Source organism: Prionailurus viverrinus, chromosome A2 (genome assembly GCF_022837055.1).
Source record: "Prionailurus viverrinus isolate Anna chromosome A2, UM_Priviv_1.0, whole genome shotgun sequence".
In the NCBI taxonomy this organism is placed as follows: Eukaryota; Metazoa; Chordata; class Mammalia; order Carnivora; family Felidae; genus Prionailurus; species Prionailurus viverrinus.
Genome location: NC_062562.1, coordinates 43645856 through 43673206, shown reverse-complemented (window position 1 = coordinate 43673206; position 27351 = coordinate 43645856). Strand labels below are relative to the sequence as shown.

Sequence of the window (27351 nt, the reverse complement as noted above, 5' to 3'; positions counted from 1 at the left end):
CACAGATAAGAAAGATGAGCAAGACAGAATGAATGGGTAAATCTTATTCAGTGTACAACAGTGGAATAAGGATCCTTCAACTATTAATGCTCCTAATGAGGTCAATGTCAAAAAATCGCATATAACCTTCTAGTCCTGAACTGCCTCCTGCTGGCTGAGGTCCATGTATACTACAGTTGTGTAACTTTCCCAAAACTCACATCCAAACCTTCTATGTGGAAGATATTTCTCTCTTCTTTATTTCTGTATTTCACCTTCCAATAAATTCCCCTTACTTAATAGAACTTAAATAAGTCTCCACTGCTTGTAACCAAAGGAGAGCAAAGCACATCTAAAATTAAGAAAGCCATTACTTGATGAGTTTTCAACCATGTTTAAAGTTACAGTCTCTCCTCCTCCCCTCAATCTTTTCACACACAGCACTTAGTTTTGTATATCTAATTAACCTAATTATCATTCCATTCAAAACAATTATGTGCTAAGGAGCTAACATCATCAAGTATAGGACTATAGAACTACAAGGTTCACAGTAAATCTTATTAGTTAATGATTAAACAAAGCCCAAAGGACAAAAAAATTATTAAATCAATATTTCTTAATTATAAAGCATAAATCTACTAGAAACCCAGATCTCTACTTCTTACTGCCCAGAAAGTACAAGAAAAGGTGTCAGATAAAGAAACCAAAAGTAGAATTCACTCATACATTTACTAAGCATTTTAATATTAAGGACCGTGTAACACATTGAAAAGTGTCATCCTTTGGGAACACAAAGGAAAAACACAGTCAATTATATTTTTTTTCCATTTTGGCTCAAAAGAGCCTGAGGGTTCTAATTAGATAGAAATCAGTGAGCTCCTTAAAAAATCAAAAGCAAAACCATATATGCATTGGTGGACACTCCATAAAGACAGTGAATTTTTGGAGTGCCTGGGTGGCTCAGTCAGAGCCCTCAGTTCAAGTCCCACATTCGGCTCCACACTGGATGTGAAGCCTACTTTAAAAATTTAATTAAAAAAATAAAAAGTAGAAAAAAATCAGGGGTCACCTGGGTGGCTCAGTCGGTTAAGTGTCCGACTTCAGCTCAGGTCATAATCTTACAGTTTGTGAGTTTGAGTCCCACGTCAGGCTCTGTGATGACAGCTCAGAGCCTGGAGCCTGCTTGGGAGTCTTTGTCTCTGTCTGTCTCTGCTCCTCCCCCACTCATGCTCTTTGTCTCAGAAATAAAATTTTAAAAAATTTTTTTAATAAAAAAAGAAAAAAATCAAGCAACAGGGCATTTATTTTTTTAATATTCACTTATTTTTGAGAGAGCACGAGCAGGGCAGGGGCAGAGAGAGAGAGACAGAATCCAGAGCAGGCTCCAGGCTCTCAGCTATCAGCACAGACCCTGATGTGGGGCTCAAACCCACAAACCATGAAATCAATATCTGAGCCAAAGTGGGATGCTTAATAGATTGAGCAACCCAGGTGCCCCTGCGGGGCATTTATTTATTAAAAAAAAAAAAGCCAGTGAATTGCTTAATACTCAGACCTGCCAATGGCTATATTCACAACTCCAGAGTCAATAAGACAACAGGTCTTAGTAAGTCCTAATAAGATAACACTACAGGAAGGGTTTCTGATACAACACAGCGACAATCAATGTCAAATACATCCATCAGGAAAGAAATCCTCAACATGGTGGGAGTTTTAAAATTAAAACACACACACACACACACACACACACACACACACACACACACACACACACTAACAACAAAAAAAAACTCAGGGACCTAGAAGTCTTAATAGAAATCTATGCAGACAATGCCTTTGAGAAAAGGGTGACTTCAAAGAGAAAAGAATCCTCTATTTACCAAGCCACTGTTACCTAAAAATGCCCCATTTTAACAACATTCCAAGATTATTTTAATGACATGGTTAATGGGGTTGACAAAACTAGTGTGAATGCAAGCTGACATTGACATTTTCTCACTACTACACTGTTCATACTCTTTGGATAATCCCTTCTCCTGTCCCTTACTACCCCACCTCTCCAAAATGTTTCATTGGGCTGGACATTTAACCTGACTTCTTTGGCAAACTCTTAGACTGAATATGTTGCTGAACTATTTTAAGTCATTTCCCTCTAATCTGCATTCTATGTGCAAGCCTTGCCACAGGGAGATTCCTCTTGCTCTGCATGCTTTATAGTCTAAGGTTCTGGCTTCTGGCTTCTTTGTCTTTGTGGAATTGTTAGAAATCTTCCTGGGTTCTTGGCTTTGACTAGCCCACAACTTAAAGTATTTTTATCTGTTTATCTATTTACAAACTCACCAGGGCCTAATCAAGAAGAATTAATCTAGTCATGTACCTTCTTCAGCACTCTTAATTGCTGTACATTTCATTTTTACTTGGGAGACCGAGTCAAGATGGTGTCAAGTTGCCTGGTGATCCCAAATGTAGCTTTGATGTGTTAAGTGGTGCAGGACAAGAATTGTAAATCTGAAACTCCAACACTCATCTCTTAGCCCCAACACACAAAGTAAATTTCTAAGGAAACCTCCAGCAATAAATCATCATATGTCAGCGACTAATTACAGTCATTGTAGTGCTAGAAAACTGCAGCATCTCAATAAATCTTGGGAGATGTCATTTCAAAAACAGGTCATGGGTGGTAGAGGGGACACAGTACTGCTGGATTCAGGACAAGAAGACGTATCTGAGCATCCCTCTAAGAGTAATGGCACAGTAGCTGGATCAAAGAAAGGGACCCTTTAGGGGCACGTGGGTGGCTCAGTCAGTTAAGCATCACTTTGGCTCAGGTCATGATCTCATGGTTCATGAGTTTGAGCTCTGCATCAGGCTCTGCATTGACAGTTCAGAGCCTGAAGCCTACTTCCGGTTTCTGTGTCTCCCTCTCTTTCTGCCCCTCCCTCCCTCCCTCTCTCATAAATAAACATTAAAATTAAAAAAAAAAAAGAAAGGGACCCTTTAGACAAAGCACCATTTAAAACTGCCTGGATATTGGTCACCAAGGACCTCTTTAACACGTAAAGATCAGTATATGTATGTGATTCTGAAAGCTCACTTGCAATGATGTAAAATAAAAGGGAAAATACTCATGGAAGCAGGTGTAGCTATGTCACAAAAGTCAACCATGACCTTGTACGAGAATGCCTAATATAAGCTGCTCTGCATAGGTATGTGATCACTTATAAGGCTTTGTGAAAATTACTAATGTTGACAGATTATGGAATGAACTTCTGGTAATCACTGAGGGAATACTAAATCAATTCAAAAGTTATGAAGACATTGTTAGGAAAATGTAAATTGTGATCATTTCTTTGGAGGGCAATCTGGAAATAACTACAAATGTCAAAAATGCAAAATGTACTACTTTTAGACTGCGAAATTCCAATTCCTCCTTCAAGAATGTATTCTACAGGTATATTCACATATATCTACAAAACTAATGTTTATAGTAACAAAGGCCTGTCAAGAACATAAATGACAATGAACAGGGTTCCAGTATTATAACTTTGGTACAAGGAAATAAATATTCCAAGTAGTCATTGGCAAGCAAAAAATAGCTATGTATATAGACTGATGGGTACTGATATCTAAAAGTCACCTTCATGTGAAGAAAGGTATTCCATTCACTGTTTATATACATATATATATATATATATATGTGTGTGTGTGTGCGTGTGTCTATATATCTATATATATATATAATGTATGCATTATATAAATTTTTATATTGCCTTTTAATTAAAGAAGTAACATACATGCGCTCATAAAAAGCAAACATCTCTGGGGGCGCTTGGGTGGCGCAGTCGGTTAAGCGTCCGACTTCAGCCAGGTCACAATCTCACGGTCCGTGAGTTCGAGCCCCGCGTCAGGCTCTGGGCTGATGGCTCAGAGCCTGGAGCCTGTTTCCGATTCTGTGTCTCCCTCTCTCTCTGCCCCTCCCCCGCTCATGCTCTGTCTCTCTCTGTCCCAAAAATAAATAAAAACGTTGGAAAAAAAATTAAAAAAAAAAAATTAAAAAAAAAAAAAGCAAACATCTCTGGAAAGTTAAACAAATAATAATAACAGTGACTCCAGAGAAACAGCTAGCAGAAGATGACAGAAAGGAAGTTTAGTTTTGACCAGATACCCTTTCATACTATTAAAATGCATACTCACAGACACATAACCTTTACAGGAAAATAATTAAGAAAAAAATACAAAGGGTTATAAAGGCAAACTGAAATGGAAAGTTCAGACATTATCCAGGGAAATTAAACAACATTAATAGCCAGTCCAAATCAATCAAGGTCCCAGACCCTACTTTTTCATCAGTACCAGATTTTTTCTTTTTAATAATATGGATAATTACCTTAACTCTTCAAAGTGTAGACAATACATTAAATTCTTCAAACTATGAAATAGAATCTCTGCCAAGTTACAGGTTTGACATTTGCTTTAATTCTTCAGTGAGAGGCTTCTTGTATAGCACAAGTTCTACAGTAACCTATTTAACAATTCTACAGGACTGGAGGACAAAGAGGTACAACCATATAACTTCTTTGAGTTGAGTGAAAATGATACTCAGGGCTGTAATGACTTCCTAGCCTTTGGTAGTGACTTGAGAATGAATTAATTAATTAATTAATTAATTAATGAAAGAAAGAAAGCAAGAAAGAAAGCAAGCAGGCAAAAGAAGGGAAGGGGTGGAAAGAAAAGAAGAGGAAAGGAAAAAAGACAACACAAGAGACAATCATATTTTTAAATTCAGTAAGTTGGTAAGCCTAGAGTTTCAAGACACTTCAGATATTGAGATAGCCTCCGAATCAACAATATGACATTCTAAGATTTAAGATCTAGACAAGCATCCACGAGCCAGCCTTACATAGTAATCTATGTTCATGACATTCATAGTCATACTAAAAAAAAAAACACAAAAACAAAAAACAAGCCAGCCTTAGATAGTAATCTGTATGCATGACAGCCATAGTAAAAAAGAACAAACAAAAAAAAGCTATTTATTATGTAGATGCTTCATGTATGATTTACAGGGTATGAAAGCTAAACATATTTAAAAACTAGTCCAGTGTGAAATTAAGGTTTTCTCTATAATACTCTTAAACTTGAGTCCACCTAAATTAACTTCATTTTACCAGTGTTACATTTTCCTACAACCTTCTATTCACAACCTTCATTCCCAACATCCACCTTCACTCAGCTTAGTCTAAGGTTTTCTTGACCAACCACAATTTGATCATTTACACATAATAACAAATCAAGTTATGAATCAACCTCTTCCTTGCCTACTGTCTGGAACTTTGCTAGTTATTTGTAGGATTAGCATCCTCTCAAGTTTCAGCTTCAAAATTCATATTCACTATGCCATCTAAGGTAGATCCTTCCTACATTACTCTCCATTGTAGCACCCTCATCTCCTTCACAACACCTATTTCAGTTTTTGTTTTTAATATAAGTATTAATTAACTTTTTTTTATAGTCTTCCCTACTAGAGTCAAAGCTCCATGAAGCCAGGGTCCATTTCTGGCATTTTTCTTTTATACTGACAGGACCTACTGTTGCCCTAGTACTTAGAAGTACTCATTATGATAGGTTCCATGGATGAAAGAAGTGAATTGTAGAAGAATAGTCCACTCACATTTTTCTAAATTATCCCACTTTGACAAGAATACCAAAGCTGCATCTGAAAACCTATAATGCCACAAAATCATAGGGAGCAACAAATTCTATTTTGAACTTTCTATGATCTTATTTACTCTATATGGCATTTATGAAATTGCCCAATACATGTGAAAATATCACCAATGTAGGAGATGGAAGAATTTGGTGTCATCTATTGCTCCTCATACTTCAAACATATGATGGCAAGTAGATTTATTTTAAGAAAATGGCTTACAAAGGGGTACCTGGGTGGCTCAGTCAGGTAAGTGGCTGGCTGACTTTGGCTTAGGTCATGATCTCGTGGTTAATGAGTTTGAGCCCCGCGTCGGGCTCTAGGCTGACAGCTCTGAGCCAGGAACCTGCTTCGGATTCAATGTCTCCCTCTCCCAAAAATAAACATGAAAAAAAGGAAGAAGAAAGAAGAAAGAAGAAAGAAGAAAGAAGAAAGAAGGAAGGAAGGAAGGAAGGAAGGAAGGAAGGAAGGAAATGGCTGACATGATCATGGAAGCTATCAAGTACAAAATTTGCAGAGTAGGCAGGAGACCTATAGGCAGAAGACATGGGGAAGAGTTGGTGTTGCAGCTTGAGCCTGAAAGCAGTCTGTTCGAAGAACTCTCAGTCTTCCTTGGGGGAGGTCAGTGTTACTTAGAGCCTTCAACTGAACGCATGAAGCCTATCCACATTATGGATCTCCTTTATTCAAAGTCTCCTGATTTAAATGTTACTATCACCTAAAAAAATTTCATAGCATCACCCAGACATGTTAGACCAAATATATGGACTGTGGTCTAACTAACCAAGTTGACGCATAAGATTAGCCATTATACTTTATTAAAAACACTGTACTGTCATTTACATTTACCCAATTTATTTTCTCTGGCAAAATGAAAGACAAAAAACTGAAAACTTGTTATATCATCACAACATATGAAGGTAAGTGTTTTTAAAATGAAACATCATTTTCTGAGTGACTAATAAGCATGCAATTGAACCCATACATAAATCCACTAAGTTTTATTGCCAATAGTCAAATCATTTGTTCCCTTTGTTTAAATTTGTGGTCAGAATAACAAAATCTGTCAAACACAGTATTTTCTAGAAGCTTAGCAATACCTAAAAGCCTATACTGATGAACAATGTTTATACATTGAATTTTGAGTATTCAAACACATTCAGAATAGCATTTACCTACACAAATTATCAATTTACTGTAACTACAAAAATTCTGTTTACCTGCATATGCCAATCTCTGTTTGAAAACCCTATTTTCATATGGTTCTCAACATCTGAAATACCTTCCCACACCTTTATAATTTATGAAGACTTACCATCCCTCCAATAAAATATAGTTCTGAAAGCGTGTACATACTGACGTCTTTTAGCCATATACCGATCATTAAACATAAAAATCTCTTCCTCAGCCAGGATTTCAAACTGGTTTAAAGCTTGAGGTCACAGACAGGCATACTAGGGATCTGACATCAGTACTGATATTTACTAGTTGTGTGACCTGAATCAAGTTATTTAATCTCTTAGTTTTCTCATCACAATACCTAGCTCATAGGATGGTAAGTTTCAATGATAATAAAAGAATTTACCAACTTGCCAGTACATTGCTAAGTATTCGATTAATGCTACTCATTATGATTAGAATTTACTGAGACAACCCATAGATATATAATCTCTACATGTTTTACATGTATATATCTAGATATATATAGATAGATAGAGATATATTTTGGATATATATATTTAGATACATAGATAGATTTTTTTTTCTTTTTCTTTTTCTCAGAGAGTGTCTCCAATAACTGGGCGTATTTCTTCCTAAAAATAAGTTTCTATTATAATCAGGAAAATAAAGGTATTTGAAAAACTACCTGGAAACTATAGCATAATTTATGTATTTATAGATATATACATACACACAAGTGTGTATGTTTATGTACATATATATGTAAATTAAGTAAAGCCACCCCACGCATGTGAAACATTTAAAAAAAAACTGGATGAGGGGCGCCTGGGTGGCACAGTCGGTTAAGCGTCCGACTTCAGCCAGGTCACGATCTCGGGGTCCGGGAGTTCGAGCCCCGCATCAGGGTCTGGGCTGATGGCTCGGAGCCTGGAGCCTGTTTCCGATTCTGTGTCTCCCTCTCTCTCTCTGCCCCTCCCCCGTTCATGCTCTGTCTCTCTCTGTCCCAAAAATAAACGTTGAAAAAAAAAAATTAAAAAAAAAACCTGGATGATATGAAACACACAGTAGGACAAAATTTCCTAAAGGATATTCCAAAGAATATTTCACTCTGTCTTTGGTCTCAAAACTTGCTGCATTGAATGAAAATCATCTGGGAAGCTTTTAAAAAATTCCATTACCCAGAATCCACCTTTATTCTACAGCAACTAAACCAAATGATTTTAATGAGCTGCCAGGGCTGATAGCCACAACCATTAGGTGTTTAGGAGACAGGGACTGTCAATGGACACTGCAAGTTTGCCAAAATTCTTACGTCGAAACCTTATCCCCCATGTGATGGTAAATGAAAGTTGGGCCTCTGAGAGGCGTTTGGCCATGAAGGCAGAGTGCTCATGAATACGATTAGGGTCTTTATTTTAAAAAGATCCCAAGGGTGCCTGGGTGGCTCAACTGATTAACCATCCAACTTCAGGTCATTATTTCAGGGCTGGTGAATTTAAGCCATAGGGCTCTGGGCTGACAGCTAGGAGCCTGGAGCCTGCCTCAGATTCTGTGTCTCCATCTCTCTCTGCCCCTCCTCTGCTTGCATGTGCGCTTGCTCTCTCTCTCTCTCTCTGTCCCTGTGTCTGTCTCTCTCTCAAATATAAATAAACATAAGAAAAAACTGTTTAAAAAAAAGACTCAGAGTTTACAGTGCTGGTTGCTCATGAACAAGGAAGTAGGTTCTCATCACACACTGTATATGGCAGCAATTTGATCCTGGATTTTCCAGCCTTCAGAACCATAAGGAATAAATTTCTGTTGTTTACAAGGCACTTCATCTATGGTACTCTGATAAAGTAACCCAAACAGTCTACAACATTACTCAAATAAATTTCAGAAACATGTATTCACAAAGCACATAAAGATTCTGAGATGTACTGGGGCGCCTGGGTGGCTCAGTCGGTTAAGCGTCCGACTTCAGCTCAGGTCATGATCTCACAGTTCGTGGGTTCGAGCCCGGCGTCGGGCTCTGTGCTGACAGCTCAGAGCCTGGAGCCTGCTTCACATTCTGTGTCTCCCTCTCTCTCTGCCCCTTCCCTGCTCATGCTGTGTCTCTCTGTCTCAAAAATAAATAAACATTAAAAAAATTTAAAAAAAAAAAGATTCTGAGATGTACTAATGAAAAAAAAAAAAAAACCTGTTTAAAAATCCAGAACTTCCTAAGCTCATTTTCCTAAGGAAAAAAAAAATTTCCTAAGAAAAAATTTTAAAGGGAATCTATTTATATCTTGAAGAATTAGTGTTCTTCAGAACATGCTCTAGTTCCTAAAACTGGCTGAACATCAGAATCACATGGGGAGTATATTCAAAATATAGCTTCCTAAAATTCATCCCTAGAGACTCTGATTCAGTACCTCTAGAGCTGGGCTGTCAATCTTTATTTTCTTGCAAAGTGCCAAGGTTTTTCTCACAATCATATTTTGTAGCACTTAACCCCCAGAGTTTTTTTTCAGTCCCATAAACATGGCCCCCTCTTCTACTTCCAAGTTAAGGTCATGGAATGGTCTTTATACCTGATAATAGGCCTCCTACAATGCCTTGTTTCTAATAGAAAGTGAGTAAAAGTTTAGTGGTCAATGGCTATATATCAAAAAGTATTAGAAGATCATTGGGCCCGGGGTGCAACTCAATTAACAATGCCGGATCTGAGCTACATCAGAGACTTTTATTTTCAGGCTAATAGAAGGCACCCTGGAGAAATATTAGGTCTAAGGATAGTAACACCAAGACTCCTATATTTGGAGGTAGCAAGTTTGCAGGCTAAGCCCCAAAAGCTAAGCTTTAGCTCCTTACTAGATAACAGAGCCTCCAGAAAGACCTATGTAGAAAAGACTTATTAGCATCAGAGATGCCAAGGTGGAAACTTGCGGCTGCTGATGTTATGAATTATGATGTTACATGAATTACTCATAAAAGACACAGGCTTATGAAGAATCAACATAGTGTCTGTAATTGCATGAAATGTTAGAACTCTTTTTGGATAATATCACTTATCCAAACCTGAAAAAAGGAAGGCAGAAAGACTTGCATGCCAAATTTCCAGCCATCTTTCCCTACTCTACAGAACCCTGGGATGAGAGTACTCAATTGTAAACTGTGGAAAATGTCATAGGCTGGTGAAGGGAATGACTTTTCCAATTCCTAGAAAGGCCTCAAACTAGTAAATGATGCATCTTGAAAAGGTAACCTATGTGTCTGTGGTGTACAAGTTCCCAACAGAAAGATAAGGGGTAACATTATAAGGCAGGCGGCACATAAAAAGTATCTCCAAACATATGCACATACCAGAATAACTTCTTTACATTTCTTTGGTAGCAAGCAAGAATAACCAACTCTGAAAGCCTAAGAAAAAGGGGACCTTATAAAAAGCATCTGTGCAGATCACAGGACAGAAGAAAGAAATAGGGAATCAAGCAGCCCCAAAAATCCCCAGGAGCAGATACCACTGGACAGTTAGGCCAGGACAATAACAAAGTAAAAAAAAATATATATATATATATATAAACCCTCGTATTTCTTCAGCCTACATCACTGAGCTCAAGATTCCACATGAGGAGACAGATGCTGATAATTTGAGCATTCAGAGGTGCAGGTCACATGCCTGCACATTTGGTACACTGAGGCAGAGGAAGGGCCTACCTGAGAAAGTCACCAGAAAAACTTCCCCAACCACTTCCTAGATAGAAGTGGACTTGGGATTTATCAACCAACAAGACCAAAAATAGTGGAAGCAATTTTGCTGTTGAGAAGGTGGACTTGTTCCTGTGAATTAAAAGAAAAATATGTCCACTACAGTATGAATACTTATTAGAAATGTTGTCAAGCAGTGTTAATTTCCCTTCAACAATATCTTAGGACAGCAAATGCAAAGGAATGCACCTCAGTCACAGGAGAGAGATATGAAATGAAGCCAGAAAATATGATGGATAGCAGATGGGCACTGGACACCTTGCTATGTAAACCTCTGATATTTCAAATAAAATGTATTTAAGAAAAGAATATCTTATACTTAACTGAAATTGCCCACTTGGTAACCTACATCCATAAGACAATTGTTTTCATACTGCAATATAAAATCACTTATTTACCTTGTGAGATGCATTTTTTTCATTACATGCATAAGAACCTTTGTTGTTTGCTCATTTTCTGAGTTTTCTAATTTAAGCCCCATTCACTTACTAATCCCTATGCATAGTGAATTTAAATATGAAATAAAATACATTAAACAAGTATACATATTTCATATAAATAAAGTGAAAATGCAGTTTTATACTCAGTTTACTGTTATCCTACATAATTAACATGAACTAGCATAGGAAATTAGAACTAATCATAGGTCAGGGATACATCTAAAAGCCTAGACAACTTATGGATACCACTCTACATACTACCCCAAATACATTATTCATATCTCACACAAAATTCAGTTAGACTTTCAAATTTAACAATCTGATGTCATCCTGACACTTTAAAATACTTCATGACGGTCTATGGTCTACAGAATATGGTCCAATTTTCTCTTATTCTCCAAATTATCTCACAGGTTACAGATGCTAGTTCGTACAATTCTATGATTCACAAATGACAATCACAACTTGTTCTCTGCCCAACCCATGGCGCATCATTCTCATTCTAGTCTATGAAACTGTATAATGCTAAGACTCTGTGCCATGCTCCCACATCTCTAAGGTTCACTCATACCCAGCTCTTTGTCATTCTCTTTGTCATTCTCTGTCATTTTCTCTCATGACCCATAACACTGTATACACTACACCCTCTTTAAGTGTTCTTTCCAAACCCAACATTCAAATATTGTCCATCTTTCCACTTTATCTCAATTATGAATTCTTCCCCATAATCTCTACACAAGTGCTATCATAATATCCCACACCACATTGTAATTTGAGTTTTCATACTAAACAAAGAACTTTTTGAAAACACAAGTGACATGTCTTTTCACACACATACGCATGCGTGCTTACACCAGAAATCTATCCTTAGAAGTGGCTGTGTAAAAATTCGCTAAAGGCTAATTACAATGATGGGTAAAATGGTAGCTATTGTTCTCAAGGTTGCTAAACTCATCATAAGCAAGAATGGCTTGAGAGACTCCACCAATAAGGGCTTCAAAAAGAACATGATGAGAACATATTCCCAAGAAATGAAAAAGCTTCCGTACAATGATTTCCAAAGCATTTTCTACTCCATTCATGTTGGCCATATTCTATCTGAATTTCTAAAAAAGTATGTGTGTGTGTGTGTGTGTGTGTGTGTGTGTGTTTGTGTATGTAGTATCCACCCTAATAGATTCTGACCATCCTTTGACCAAACTTTACTGTACCTATCTTTAATCCTGTAGTACTGGGTTCTTAACATATAATTAAGTACGCTGAGTATACACTTGACACTTAGGCGTAGTATCAGGTAACTAGTCACTTTAGTTAAGAATATGATATAAGTCAATATCTATCAATCTTTAATGTGAATACAAATCACCTGAAAAAATGAAGATCCTGAATATAAGCCTGAATGGCAGCCAAAGTCCTGTATTTTTCACACAAGTTCCCAGGAAATGCCATCTACTGACTACAATAGCATGAAGGTTTTGCGCAAACTTCCTCTATGAATGATATTCTTTTCTAAACTATAGACTATATACATAAGCCCTGATAGAATGGATGTTCTTAGTCAATGAGATATAGAGTACAAAACATCAAGGATCAATAGCAAAATGAAATAATTGATGGACAATTCATTATATTATTTTCAGACATAAGAGAAACCGTCCCTATACCCCCTTAACTTACTCAGCCAGGTAATTTTAGTAATTGGGGATAGTGTAATCCATCAGTGTAAATATGTTTCTATAGTGCTTTCTAACACCTAAAAGCCTAAGAAGACAGAAATGGCAGGATTTCTACCATCCTTTCCATTCAAAGTGTATCCTTTAGGACTCTCACAAATACTTGGTCTGGTCCTCTGAAGAATCAGAGGTGTAGTACACAATGCATTCGGGAAATAATCTAATGACAGAGAGTACCAGGACATTAATGATTAAACCTGCAGTCAGGCTAATTTCCACAACAAAGCCACAACTTAGATTCTATAAGGTATAAGTAATGGATGGAAATCTGTCAGTGAATTAAGATTCTAATGTGAATCAACTTAGTAGATAGTAGGGGGACAATGTATATCACAATGGAAACCAGTAAACAAGTTCTTATTGTATGCGTTAGAAATACAGAAAGAATCATAAAATTAAGAAATCTAGTAAGATTAAAAGATCAATTATAAACAAAACTATATAAAAGTATTATTTGAATCCCATAAACTACATAGTAAACATATGTGTATATATATAAGGAGGAAGTAGACAAACCTTAATGTTTCATTCCTTAATGGTTATACAAATAGGAAGTAACACTAACTCACTTCTCTTCAAATATGTAAAACTCCTTAGTTTTAGGCATATTAATAATACACCAGTCATTATGTTACATTTGCTAAGTTTTGAAATGCAAAGCACTCATAAAGAGGCTGCTGCTCTCCAGAAGACACTGAAATTCATTTCTCAGTAATGTCACTATTACAAATAAAAAACTGTGTAAATCTTTTGAAAATTTTCAATCATATTTGACTGAAAGCAACTTGAAACATTTTTATATTTCTACTCTGTCACATGTCAGCATATCCTTTTGCAACATGGCAAGATGGGCTATAGCTGAAATAAAAAGAATACAAATGAGAACCTATTCAGTAATTCATTCTTTTTAATAAACAAGACTCTTGACCACAGCCAAAACCATTTTTCCAAAGTGAAATCTCAAATAGTGCTAATCATATCTCAATTCCGATACAGTGGCTCCTTATAATAGTCAACTATAAAACAACATCCTATAGAGATGTTGCCTTCCTCTTTTACACAGCCAAGAGAGCTATATCCATGGATAAAGACACAGGAACAAACATAAATCACTTTATTAGGTATTTTAAAAGAATGACATTTAAAGTGCATAAATCATAACTTTCACATGTTTCATCAACATAGGAGTCCTATCAAATAAAGGCATGAAAACAACAGGATCATAATAAGAAACTCAGCATTTTAAGGGATGATCTAATTATGTGCCTGGCACTAGGCTATGTGTATATATGAATAACTAATTTTAGTCTCACAACCTTGCAACAATACCCCCATCATACAGATGGGAAAATAAAGCTAGGAGTGGGTATATAAGTCAGGCTAATACTACATATATAATAGTGGTAGAGCCAGAATTTGAATCATCAAAGCAATCTGAACCACCAAATCTACCTATAGCCTCTCTTTTACATCACATAAAATAGTAGACTGAATCCTAACCTAAAACATGGAATTCAGCATTTGGGATATGCATTGTATTATGTTCCTTTTCTTAAGGAATTAACTTTAATAGGGGCTCCTGCCTGGCTCATTTGGTGGAGCATGCGACTACTGACCTTGGGGTTGAGAGTTCAAGCTTCACAGTGGGGTACAGGGATCACATAAAAATATAATCTTTTAGGGGTACCTGGGTGGCTCGGTGGGTTAAGCGTCCAACTTGAGCTCAGGTCACAATCTCACAGTTTGTGGGTTCGAGCCCCGCCCTCAGCCTCTGTGCTATCAGTTCAGAGCCTGGAGCCTGCTTTAGATTCTGTGTCTCCCTCTCTCTCTACCCCTTCCCCACTCTTGCAGTTTCTCAAAAAATGAATAAACATTGAAATCAATTTAAAACAAAATCTTTAAAAAAAAAAAGGGTTAACCTTAACACAATGAATTAAGATGCTACTTTATTTTTTTTAATGTTTTTAAATTTTTTTTAACGTTTATTTTTGAGACTGAGACAGAGCATGAGCAGGGGAGGGGCAGAGAGAGAAGGAGACACAGAATCCGAAACGGGCTCCAGGCTCTGAACTGTCAGCACAGAGCCCGACACGGGGTTCGAACTCACAGACCGTGAGATCATGACCTGAGCTAAAGTCAGATGCTCAACTGACTGAGCCACCCCGGCGACTCTAAGATGCTACTTTAAAGAAAACTACTAAAATTTGTAAAAGTTTATGAATTCAGAACAACAGAAGACTGTGGCTCTGAGCCACAGTAACATTAAAAAAAAATTTTTTTTAACGTTTATTTATTTTTGAGACAGAGACAGACAGAGCATGAATGGGAGAGGGTCACAGAGAGAGAGGGAGACAAAGAATCTCAAACAGGCTCCAGGCTCTGCACTGTCAGCACAGAGCCCGACGCAGGGCTCGAACTCATGGATGTGAGATCATGACCTGGGCCGAAGTCGGACACTCAACCGACTGAGCCACCCAGGCGCCCCTGAGCCACAGTAACATTTAAAACTTCATTTCAGTTATTGCATAGAATACAAATGACAATATGCTGGTGAACTGCTACTAATAAAAGAAGTGAGCAGAGTTATTGGAACTATGAATCCATGATAATCTATTTTATACAGTGCGTATACAGACATTACCACCATCTTAATCATATCTAGAATTGTTGCAGTGTCTCGAACTCTGACTGTTCAGTTCAAACAAGAAAATGGAGAGGAAATACTAGTAATTTTAGGTAAGAATCTACTACCTGGTGAATGAGACCTGGAAAAGTGCTGAAGAAGATAAAAGGGAATGTCTTTGTAAAGACAATGAGTACAGACTTTTGAACAAATTTTATTGTACTGCAGGTAAGACAGTCAATATTTCACACCTGTAACACAGGAATCTTCACAAATGTGATTCTGGTGCAAAGTGTATCACAAACACATGTCACAATTTATCAAAGCAGTTAATTTTCTATTTCTACTATACTGCATTAACACTTTACCTCTCAGTTCCTCAGTCAGGATCTAGGAAAAGGTGAAACTGAGAAAACAGAAAATGTAAAACATCTGTATTACTCTCTCACTCAAAAAAAAAAAAGTCTGTTCGGTGGATGTGGGGTGGGGAGGTGGGTAGTGAGGAGAAAAAAAGAAAAGGTCCCTTCAGAGCCTCATTCAGAATCTACTCAAATTATTACATATAGTTTAAATGGCTTGTATATCTCTTATTTTCTAGTTCACAAACAGTAAGAAACAGCCAACAAATGGCTAATTCATCAAAGCAAGGAATTAAATATGACCCTCTTAAAGGCATCAGAAAGCAGACAGAGATCACTCAAGGTAGGTACCCGTATCTCGGCTGCACTTGATGTGATCCTATGGACACAGACCAGTATAACATTATTTATTTCAACAAATATATAAAGCAACTACATGTACTATGTTCTCTATAAACTGCAAAGATTATAGTATAAGGAAAATTCACTTAGTGCTTAGAATATGCCATCAACACTGTACTTGTCTTAATTATCATTTAATGTTCACAGAATCTCTGTAAGGTAGGCACATTCAACTTCACAGATTTTAAAAAATGCCATGGGAAGGGTTAAGAACATGTTCAAGATCACACAGCTGGCAAGTGGCAGAACAAATCTAGGTCTGTCTGAATCAAAGGCCCATGCACGCTCTAGTCTAGACTACTATCCTATGTTCATCATGGGGATCCTCTGTCATCAAGAAGTAAATCAAACTTAGCCACGTATTTAAAGGGTGAAGTACTATTTTTACACAGATTCCCATTTAAAAAAAACTATTACTAAAGACAAACCTCTATTTATAATTAGTTCCAAGAATTTTAGACAACCATGTTTATATTATAATTTTTACCAGGAATTGGAAATGTGACGTGAGTAAACATTTTATTTTTAAGGATGTCATTCATCTAATTAAATACAGTAAAAAAATAGTCCTTGGACTTGTCATTAATTTGCTAATTTGTGCAAAGCCTAGAATCAATAGCTGGCTAACAGCTAATCAAATGAGTTAATAATGAAGGCAAAAAAAAAAAAACCCACTCATATTTATATTTGATAATTGAAGAGCAATAATAATATAGGTAATAATACAAATCTGTACAATTCAAAATGATGGAAATGTGCCTAGAATCATGCCTCAGAATACATATTTAGGGATTTGAGTCACGTCATTTTTTGCTCACTGTTCTTCCCCAAACTGGACCGATCTCAGCATAAGCACAATTATAACACCTGTCCTCACTGGAAATTTCCATGACAAATCTAAAAGGTACAGGCAATATGAATTATCAAGGTCTCCATTAGGACAAATGTGCAAAGTACAAATTTTCACACACAAAAGTTCCAGTCAAAGGTGGAGAGGATATCTTACACGGTATGAACAAAGGAGACTTCTGTATGCATTTTTTTTAAACCTCCAGACCATTATGGAATCAGCAGGGCTTCTGCTCTCCTAACCCTCATTTTCTCATGAACCAAACTCCCTTCCCAGAAATACATCACTTTTATTTAGTTAATAGTGATAAATACTTATTTTAACTGCTATGAGCTGAAACTGACCTTGTCCAAATATGGAAAATAGTTTCTCTTTCCAAAACATGAAAACTGCTGACTCTGGCTTTAAATAAGCCAGAAAATGCAAACCTTGTCTAAAAAAGAACCAATCTCACAGCCAATTCCTGCTTTCTCAAATATCTCCTAATTACTCTCATGGACTTGTTTGCTCTAGTTATTATAAATTCCTGGTAATATCATTAATGCTCCATGAACATGTATTTTCTGAGCTTAATTATATTTTTGATGTCTACCATGTTTTAGGCATGTGATATCAAAATATGAATAGCATTAATGAATCGAAATATGTTTATTGGAAGCTTACTAGGATTTAGGCACTAAACTAAAAGTACTTTGCATGTAGTATTACATATAGTATTCATAAAATTCCTGTGCCTTTAGGTACTATCCAAACAGTATTTGTCCATCAATAAACAAGTGATTTTAATTTATTATATCTTTTAAGTATCTGAAAATTGCAAAATCCGTATCATCCCATTATACAGCTGATGAACCTGAAATCTAGAAAAGGTAGATAACCTGCTATGACACACAATTACACAGAGTACAAAATGGATTTAAGACTGGGACGCCTGGGTGGCTCAGTAGGTCAGGCATCTGACCCTTGATTTCAGTTCAGGTCCTGATCACACAGTTCTGAGTCTGAGCCCCACCTGGGACTCTTGCACTGACAACCGAGAATCCTGCTTGGACTTCTCTCTCTCCCCCCCCTCTCTCTGCCCATCCCCTACTCATGCTCTATCTCTCTTGCGTGTAGTTTTCTCTATGTCTCATATAAATAAACATTTTACACAAAATGGATTTAGGACTGGTAAGAAATCTGTGTGACTCCAAAGTCCAAGCCCTTATCCACTGTCTCCAGGAACTCTCATGGTACTGAGTGACAAGCAAGATAACACTACAATGTAATATGTAGGACACTGAATTTGTCCCAATTTGCCCAGGAATTGACAGGTTTTAACACTGAACTTCCTGCATCCTAGGACCCTTCAGTCTTGGGAAAACCAGGAGGGGTGGTTACTTTCATGATAGGTGTCTTATCAGTGGCATGGAAAAAAAATAAAATAGGAGTCTGTACAGAAAAAGGCAATCATTTTTTATGCCTTAATAGTATTGAAAGAGGCTAAACAGAGTGACAACTGAGTTGAGCATTACACAAACTGTAATAAACACCCTGGAGAAAGATGGCAAGAGTAGACCAGACACAAAGGCAATGTAAACAAACACATGCAAAAAAATCAACTGGCAGGCTCTAGGGTGGGCACCTAGACTGCAGATCTGAAAGGGGGAAACAGGGAAGTGCAAATGGAAAGGAGAACATCATCTAGGAAGGAACAGGATAAATCTTATAAAAAGAAATTAAGCATGAGGATGCGGTTTTAACTTCCACTTCCCTTCACAGTTCTACGGAGATAGACTTTAAAGAAATAAGAGCTTTCACTTTATGATTTAGCGATGAATATATATGCCTTGGTAGGGGAATGCCAAGTGACTTATTATAAGCAGCAAAAGATCTCGCCTTTCTACAGTCATTCTCACAGTGCACTAGGCCCTTTCTGGCAACCATTATTGTGGATAGGGAGAACTAATGCTCTTTCTTAAGTAGAAGGGCATGTTTCAATCCTTCAGTAGGCAAGAGAGTTTCGCCCAGACCATATGCACTAAGTATGGGATAGAACCCAGTGATGGAATATCCTTAAGCACTAAAAATGAGAGAGCAGGAGATGCGAACAGGCAGAGCACAGAGACCTTTTAGGGCAGTGAAAATACTCTGTATGATATTATAATGATGGATAATATGTCATCATACATTTATGTGTCCAAACTCATAGAAGTACAACACCAACAGTGAATCCTAAGGTAAACTATGAACTTAGGGTGATTATTGTGTTTCAATTTAGGTTCACGTTGGGTAAAAAATGTACCATTCTGGTGAGTGATGTTGATAATGTCTGGGAGCAGGAGCATATGAGGAATCTCTGTACAGCCCTGTAAATTTTGTCATAAATCTGAAACTGCTCTTAAAAACCAAAGTCTTAAAACAAAGGAATGGGATAGTAACAAAGGCCAACATTAAGAGGAAGTAAAGAGGGGCACCTGGGTGGCTCAGTCAGTTAAGCATCCAACCTTGGCTCAGGTCATGATCTCACGGTTCATGAGTTTCAACCGCATCGGACGCTGAACTGCCAGATTCTCTCTCTCCCCCCACTCAAAACAAATAAACAAACATTTTTAAAAAGGAAGAAAAGGAATAGATACTTATCAGGCAAATAACACACACACACACACACACACACACACACACACACACACACACACTGCTTTCTCCATACCTAAAGTGAGAGAAATAGAGAATTGGCTAGTAATCTTACATTTATTTATTAGAAATCTGTGACTCACCATTTGTTGAAAATCTGCTAGTTATTCTCCATACCACTTTTTCTGGGCATTCAGTGTGACTCCATTTCTTAGCTTTCCTTGCAGGGAGGAATGGCCAAGTAAAAAGTTCTGCTCAATGCAGCGTTAGCAAAAGTCATGATAACCACTCCCAGTATGGGTGAATAAAAACATCCTATGAAACTTGCCAGGACATTTCTCTCTTCACTCCTTGCCTGAATATGGACTCAGGGGACTTAGGAGGACGAAGCCAGGAAGAGGATAAAGAACTTGATTCCTCGAATGACCCAATGGAAAGCCACTTTATCAGGACTTAAGTACTGAACTATGCCACATGAGCAAGAAGTAGAAAGTATTTTAAGTCACTAAAAATTTAGACTTTACCTGTTACACTTTTCACTAGGCCCTGTGGGACCTCACTCACTGGGACTCTGAAAACTTTATAATAAGCAAGTTTAAACCTTTCTGTCCTTCTACCCCATTAAATCATAAAAAGGGACTTGCAACACACACAAACATATATATGCATATATATACATAGCATGGGTGTGAAGAAGTTTGGATGCAAGGTAAATTTAAAAAAGAATAAAGCACATTTCTTAGAACAAAAGGTTCAGGGAAAATGAGAAGGAAATGAACATGGTCTTTTGAGAAAGAGGTGACTGAGAAGCATCCAAGTATATCTGTTCACCTACATGATGAGAACACGAGTCATTAATTAATTGGGAAGATGCCACAAATACATACTGAACAAGAAGGAAAAAATGACTCCAAATATTGGAAAATGAATGGTCTTGGCAAAAAATACACTCTCAGTATTAACCAACTCACATTTCTACTGTGGCTATTTGGAAACAAAACTGTAAGAGGTATTTTTGCAAAGGACAAATACACAAGAAAGGTGAGAAGAGGCAAATTGTCTAATATAACTGGGACACCATAACAGGAGGAGAACAAAGGGATCATTTTCTTTTACAGGACACTAGGATTACAAGTAAAAGTCCCTTTAGTCATGCAGTAAATACTCAAAAAGTTTTGCAAAGCTGAGAAAACAAGGGAAGAATTTTCTTTCTTGGAATTTGGGGATGTTGATGAAGAACAATGCTTTTGGTCAAAAGGAAGATGAGGGGAGAATATTCTACTTGTGAAATTGCCAGAAGGAATATGTGCTTAGGCTAAGAAGTTAACAAGAATTTATCTTTACATACTGCAGCATAAAAACGGTAGTCAAGGATTCCCACAATGAAAGTTTAAGAAAAAGGTTATAATTCAGGGCATATATCCTGAAAATTAATTATAAATGAAGAAGCCTAGTCATAGAGAGTCTTACTTTAAATACCTGACCCAAGTAGGTATTCAAGATAAAGCTATATCATATCTAATTATACTCCATTAAATGTTAGATTAGAGATCATCTTTTTTCTTCTTTAGGATTTTTAATTTCCCTCCAGCTTTTTTATATACACAAAAAGAAAACAGTAGTCCAATGGCTACAACAAGAAAAGTATTAAGGCAAGAATAAACAAGAAGTGTAATGAAGCTGTTAAGAAAATCAACTCTAGAGCCAAAGAACTGGTTCAAATCCCAGCTGGGCCCACTTACTGGCTATGTTGAGCAAATGACTGAATTTCTCTAAACCAAGTTTTCCTTATATATACAACAGAAACAATAATAATACCGATCTAGCAGGGCAAAGAGCTTAGAAAAATATCTCAAAAATAATAAGTACTATGCATGTTTTAACTGCTTCTATTATCTTTTTCCTTATAACTGTCCTGGCTTTTCCGCCAGGAAAACCAGGGTTGGGGAAGGAAAAGGAAGTAACATTTACTGAACGTGGAGGAAATGTCACATATAGTGATAGAGTGTCAGAAGTGCTGGCTGTTCCCCCAACCATTTCTTCTCCTTCCTGGAAACCCAGCTGTACCACACTGCCCAGCCTCTCTTATAGTAAGATCCACCCACATACAACTGAGTTCTGGCCAATGGAATGAAAGCAAAAGTTATATGGAGGGGCGCCTGGGTGGCGCAGTCGGTTAGGCGTCCGACTTCAGCCAGGTCACCATCTCGCGGTCCGTGAGTTCGAGCCCCGCGTCAGGCTCTGGGCTGATGGCTCAGAGCCTGGAGCTTGTTTCCGATTCTGTGTCTCCCTCTCTCTCTGACCCTCCCCCGTTCATGCTCTGTCTCTCTCTGTCCCAAAAATAAAATAAAATGTTGAAAAAAAAAAAGTTATATGGAGACCTGCAGGTCTGAGCAATTAACATTCTCAAAGTCTTTCTCCTTCCAAGGCTGAAGTGACCCTGCTGAAGATGACAGAAGTCTTGGAGGAATGCTGCCAAGATCATCCAGTTGGGGACTTAACAGGAATGACAGTATGTCATATTGGAGGAAGTACACTCTTCTGATTCATTTGTTACAGCTGTTAACCTCCCCAACCTAAGCTCCATACCTATACTCTCAGGTTTAATCCCTATCATGATGGCTCGAAATAAATGTTATCAAAGTTTATAGCTAAGGAAACGAAAACTCCAAGAAGTTATGGAACTATCCTGTCCAATATCATGAATGTAATAAGTGGTAGGGCCACATCCAGGTTAATCTCCAAGGTTTTTGATCTTTCCACCCTCCACACAATACTGCAACATGGAAAATGTCTTTCTTTTTCTCACTCTTACTGATTTCCTCACTTTTTTAACCACTGGAACTTCATTCTTTAAACTTTTTTTTTCATCTGTATATCCCATTTGGGAGATCCAGGATGACCCCTCTATTACATTCATCGCTTCTGCCTCATTCCATCCACATGTGTTCATGACCAGGAAACAATGCTCTTAACCCATCTGTTACAGGAGACACAGATTTCTAGCAGTTTTCCAACTGGCTACTGTATCAAAGATGGTGAATGGCAAAGCCAGAGATAAGAAAAGGTAAAAACTCCCAAACTATCCGTGATTTCCAAAGTGGGCTGTATTCACTGGAGTACATAAAAATATTAGAACTTCTGTCTCATAATTTTTGCCTTATTTATCCTTTAGCTTTTTTATACACATTTTATAATATAAATATTTTATGAATATAACAGTATATGTGTATAACTTAGAAATAAATTTTAGTGAGTATGGTCAAATTTTCTTCTGATAGTATATAATAAAAAATAAAGACCAGTAAGTCTAGGTAATAAATCTGGTCTCCCCCCTCAGATTTAAGATACTGTGTTACAGAAAATGAAAACAAGAAAACTTTCCACATCTGTGCGTACAGACATCTCCCTGCTTACCAAATAAACTAATTCAATCAAAATCATATAAAAACATGTTTTCACAAACGATTAAATTCTTTAAATAAAAATCAAGATTAAAGCTAAAGTACATGATGTCAATGTCTCTGAGTATAATCAAGAAGAATCCGACAAGTTAAAACAATTATCAAACTTGGCATTATTTGGAACTATAAAGGAGTTTTCTTCTGAAAAGTATAATCACTCAGGTTACCTTTATTTTTAAGAAATAAACTCAAGTAACAGATGTCCTGTGTACCTTTCAGAAGAAAAATTCCAGCCAAAAGATTTAGTGCTTACAGGGAAAATAATTAGAAAACCTACTTCTGAATAAAAAAAAAAAAGAAAAAAAGAAAGTGAACTAGGTAAAATCAGTGGATGATATAAAAGCCAATGTTAAAAGGCTTGCTCTCTATTCACTCTTAATGTCCCACCAATATGAAATGAGTAGAGAAAGAGGTGCTAGGCTGACTCAAGGAGACAAAGTCCCCCAAGTTAAAGGAACTAAAAGCTGTTTTCATAAAGACTGCAAAATAGAAAATCTGCCTCTGCTGAAATTTTCATGCATCTGACCTGCACCCTTAAACAGCAGGTCTTTTCCCTGATTAGTCTTACCCCCTAATTTAAAAAGGTCAGTTTCTCAATGCAGGTCACCTCCAACCTGGCAGAATCCACACTGAAAAATAATGAGGTTTACCATTACCATTCCTTCTCATCAATCCAGAGCAGTTGAAGTTGGTTTAAACAAACAAAAATCAGTAGCATTTTATAAGGTGGCGAAAACAATATTCCCAAGCAATTTTTTTTTTATCCTTGGCAACCTAACATTCCCACCCTGCATTGTGGACAGTCACCTAAGTCTTGAATGAAATCAAGGCAAAGAGAGCAAGAATAAAGTTATGGGAGAAACGTGACTTTTCTCATGAATGCCACAAAAAGCACCTCGAGGTGTCTGTCTCCTTGACACAGTGTTCTTTTTCACTCACTTGGGCAGAGTCAGAACAAACTTGCTCATCAGCCCGAATGTAAATGCTTCTGCGTGGACCTGCCTGCTGCAAATCTGCCCCACTCCTTAAAGGACATAAACCGTAGATCTCAAAATACAAAAATAAGAGCACATTCCAAATTATTCCTCTGAGTAACTAAACAAATCAATTACATGGAATTATTCCTTAAAATATCAAGCTCCCATCACAAGAAACTGCACTCTTCCCGTGCAATCAAAAGACAGTTATTCCGACAAACATGTCCCCGCCCCTACGTTGATTTCAGCAGGAAAACTAGAAAAAAGTTCCAGGAGCTTTCCTTCCAGGAGCTCCTCCTTGCAAACAAACCTCCAACGCACCCCAAGATCCACCACCCCACCTCCACGCAGACCACCCACCCAGAGTAATCAGTCACACTGATTCGCCCTACACTACCTCCGCAAGCCTTTTCGCTGCAAATCTGGAGACCCCAGCCAGCAGCAACCAACCTCCTTAGCTTCGCTTTGCGCGAAGCTGCCTCCTTGCTGGGGATCCGCTGTGCTGCAAGAATGTTCCCATGCATCAGACTCCTTGACTGGCTCGCGTCCTCTTACCCCCAACTCCACACCTTTAGTAAGTAACAATGTATACACGAAGCACAAAGAGAAAATGCACACAGGTTTTGAGCCCTCTGCTCCGTTCCAGAAGCAGAGTGCGGGTTGGTGTCCGTGGGGTGCCCGGCGCACATCTCGTGGACGTCTGGGTCGAAGGAGCAGACGAGGCGGTAGTCTTTGCCATTGCAAAGAAACTGCAAATCCCCCTGAAATTGGTGGAAATTTTCACGCCACCCCGACAAGCTCCCTGGGCAGAGCCTGGGTATACCACGTAACGTGTCACAAGAGCGGGGACCCGGACGGAGTGATTCGCCGCTATACCCCCCGCGCTCAGACAGAGCCTGGCACAGAGTGGGCGCCTCCAAAGTCCATGTCTGTTTCGCCAGGGCTCCCTCCACCACGGCTACCGACCCCCTGTTCCCCTGAGTCCTAAATCGCCTCAAATAACAGCCCAAGTTCGCCTTTCTCTACCATGGGCTGCACAGCCGGGCAATCGGAGCCCGGAGTATCAACATCGGAAGGAAACTCTCGCCAAGAACCGCGCGCCGGGAGCGAGGGCGCACGGAGAAGGGGCAACAGCCTGAACCAGTTGAAGGAGCGGATTCTAACGATTCCCCAAGCATTATGTGGTCTAGGCTACTTGTTCTCTAGCTGCCCGGCAGAGCAACAAACTTATTTTCTGACTAAAAAGGGTCGCCGTGGGGTGAAGGTGGCGCCGTCGGTGCCCTGCCTACTCCCGGCTTCAGGGCGCTCAGTTCCGGCTGCGCCCCGCCCGCAGGGCTGCCGGGCTCAGGGCAGTACGGCCCTCAGCCCCTGCCCAGCCCTGCAGGAGTGGGAGCCCCAGGGAGCCCCTCTACACTCGGCAGCCTCCGAGAACCATGCCCTTTCCCCAAAATCCGCGAGCCGGAAAGCCCCGGGGCAGCAGGCGCCCAGGCTGGAACGGACCCTGCCTGCTCGCGCCTCACTTACCCTCAGCACCTGAGAGCGGCGCCCACTACAGCCTCCGGCGCGACGCGGGCACAGCCCGAGGGTCCCGCTGTAGTGGCGAAGCTTCCTACTTGCGACCAATCCTGATGTTGAACCCGGTGCTCAGTCTGGTGCCGCGCTCCGCTCCCTCCCAGCGCTCGCGGCGCCTCCAAAAACCTGGCGCGGCGGAGTTCAGGCAGCCGGCTCCCCAGCCTCGAGGAGGCGGAGACGCGTGGAGAAGAGGAGAGACGCTGGGGGGCGGGGGGAGCCGGCGCGCAGCCGGGCTGAGCATGCGCAGCGCGCGGCCCGAGGAGGCGCGAGCCCGGGTGCAGCAGCACCTGCCCGCCCCTGGCCGGGAGACGAGACTCCCAGCCCCTGCGCGCAAATCCGCGAAAGGGCGCCTCACCTGAACTCGAAACACCTGAAGACAATTAACCCGGTTCCGGTGCAGGAGTGTGAAGGATGTCCTGCTGAGCGATGGGGAATAACAGCCGCGATGCCTCCTTCCTTGGCTACCCTAGTATAGGGGCACAAGGAGGCGCGACCTGCGCGGTACACAAACCTCGGGCCTCCCGCAGACCGGGAATTCGTGGAATCTTTTAAGGCGCTCTAGCCAGGGAAACAAACACTTCTGCTTTGGGGCTGAGAATCGGCGAATCCGGGGGGGTGGGGTGGAGAATGAGGTGGGGGGGACAACGCTGAACTTGAGAAGCCGGAAGAGAGGGCATTTGGAAGGTTTTACCTACTTGTCCTTAGGCAGAGGGCATTGGCCAGACAGGCTGTGTTACCGACCTGTAGTCTCATACAGTGTGCTTTCAAGCGGGCGGGGGGGGGGGGGGGGGCGTGAAGGGGAGAGAACAGTTGCGATGAAGTAAGTACAAGGATCAATTTGCGGTGTGTGGGGCTGGAGGGGGGAAGTACTGAAAGCTTTGTTTATTCAAAAGCATGTGCTTTGGACAATGACGTTACCCCGAAATTTCTACAGAATGTTGTAGTATTTTCTCGCAGAAATGGCTCTCTTCACCCCCAGCTCAAAACCTCAGAGTAACAATGTCCAAGCCCCTCACCAACTTTGTGCAAAGTGAGTCTGACAGGCAGAGGAACGCCAGTCGGGTCAAACTCATTGGCATGCATTTCCAGCAACCCCAAGAGAAACCCGGGTTCCTCCGAAGGGAAAAAACCCCAAGGGCTTTGCTGAACCCCAGTCTTGTGCGTCGTTCAGCAGTTCAGAGCTACATAAACAGCTTCTGACCGTTTACACAATCATGTAAACCTACACTGACATCTCCATTATGTGGAAAAGATGTTAACTGGAAAACTATTTTTAAACTACTGGAGTAAGCAACCAACTCCTACAAATACATGCAGCTACCTTGGTCACACAGTTTTGTGTTTTATGGTTTTGATTTTTTTTTTTTTTTCATTCCTGCTCAGGCAGTGGGCAAATTCAGAATTGGTGGTGTGTTATTCTTGCGATCAAAGTGTTCACCACTTGAAATTCCTCGGTTTTCCTTGTTTCTGAGATTAACGCTAAAGAGTTTTTGTTACTGTTCCCCAGATTTCTTGATTGCTTAAATTTGGATAGATATTGTAAGTCCCCTTCCCCACATCCATGTGGTGCGTTTCTCCAATGCAGGCACTTTTGCAATACCGGAATGTTGGTAATGCAAGAATTTTCCATGGTAAATAACTAGTTAAGATGAATTGTTTTACTCACTCTAAAGGCTTTTGTGTTCCTGCCAGAACCATGACTTATAATGTAATGA

General features: G+C 39.2%; 1 protein-coding gene across 4 annotated transcripts in view; it reads right to left on the bottom strand.

Moving 5' to 3' along the window:
* The window catches only part of CNTN4 (contactin 4), a 907777-nt gene extending 881937 nt beyond the window's left edge, over positions 1-25840 (bottom strand). For 2 of the 4 annotated variants that reach the window (XM_047849690.1, XM_047849689.1), the window contains exon 1: positions 25589-25839. The gene's annotated coding sequence lies outside the window, so the exon portion shown is untranslated. Of the gene's footprint in view, positions 1-19766; positions 19831-25588 lie in introns of those variants that run through there. The other 2 variants (XM_047849694.1, XM_047849691.1) reach the window with 2 other exon arrangements.
* Between the last annotated feature and the right edge of the window lie 1511 nt (positions 25841-27351).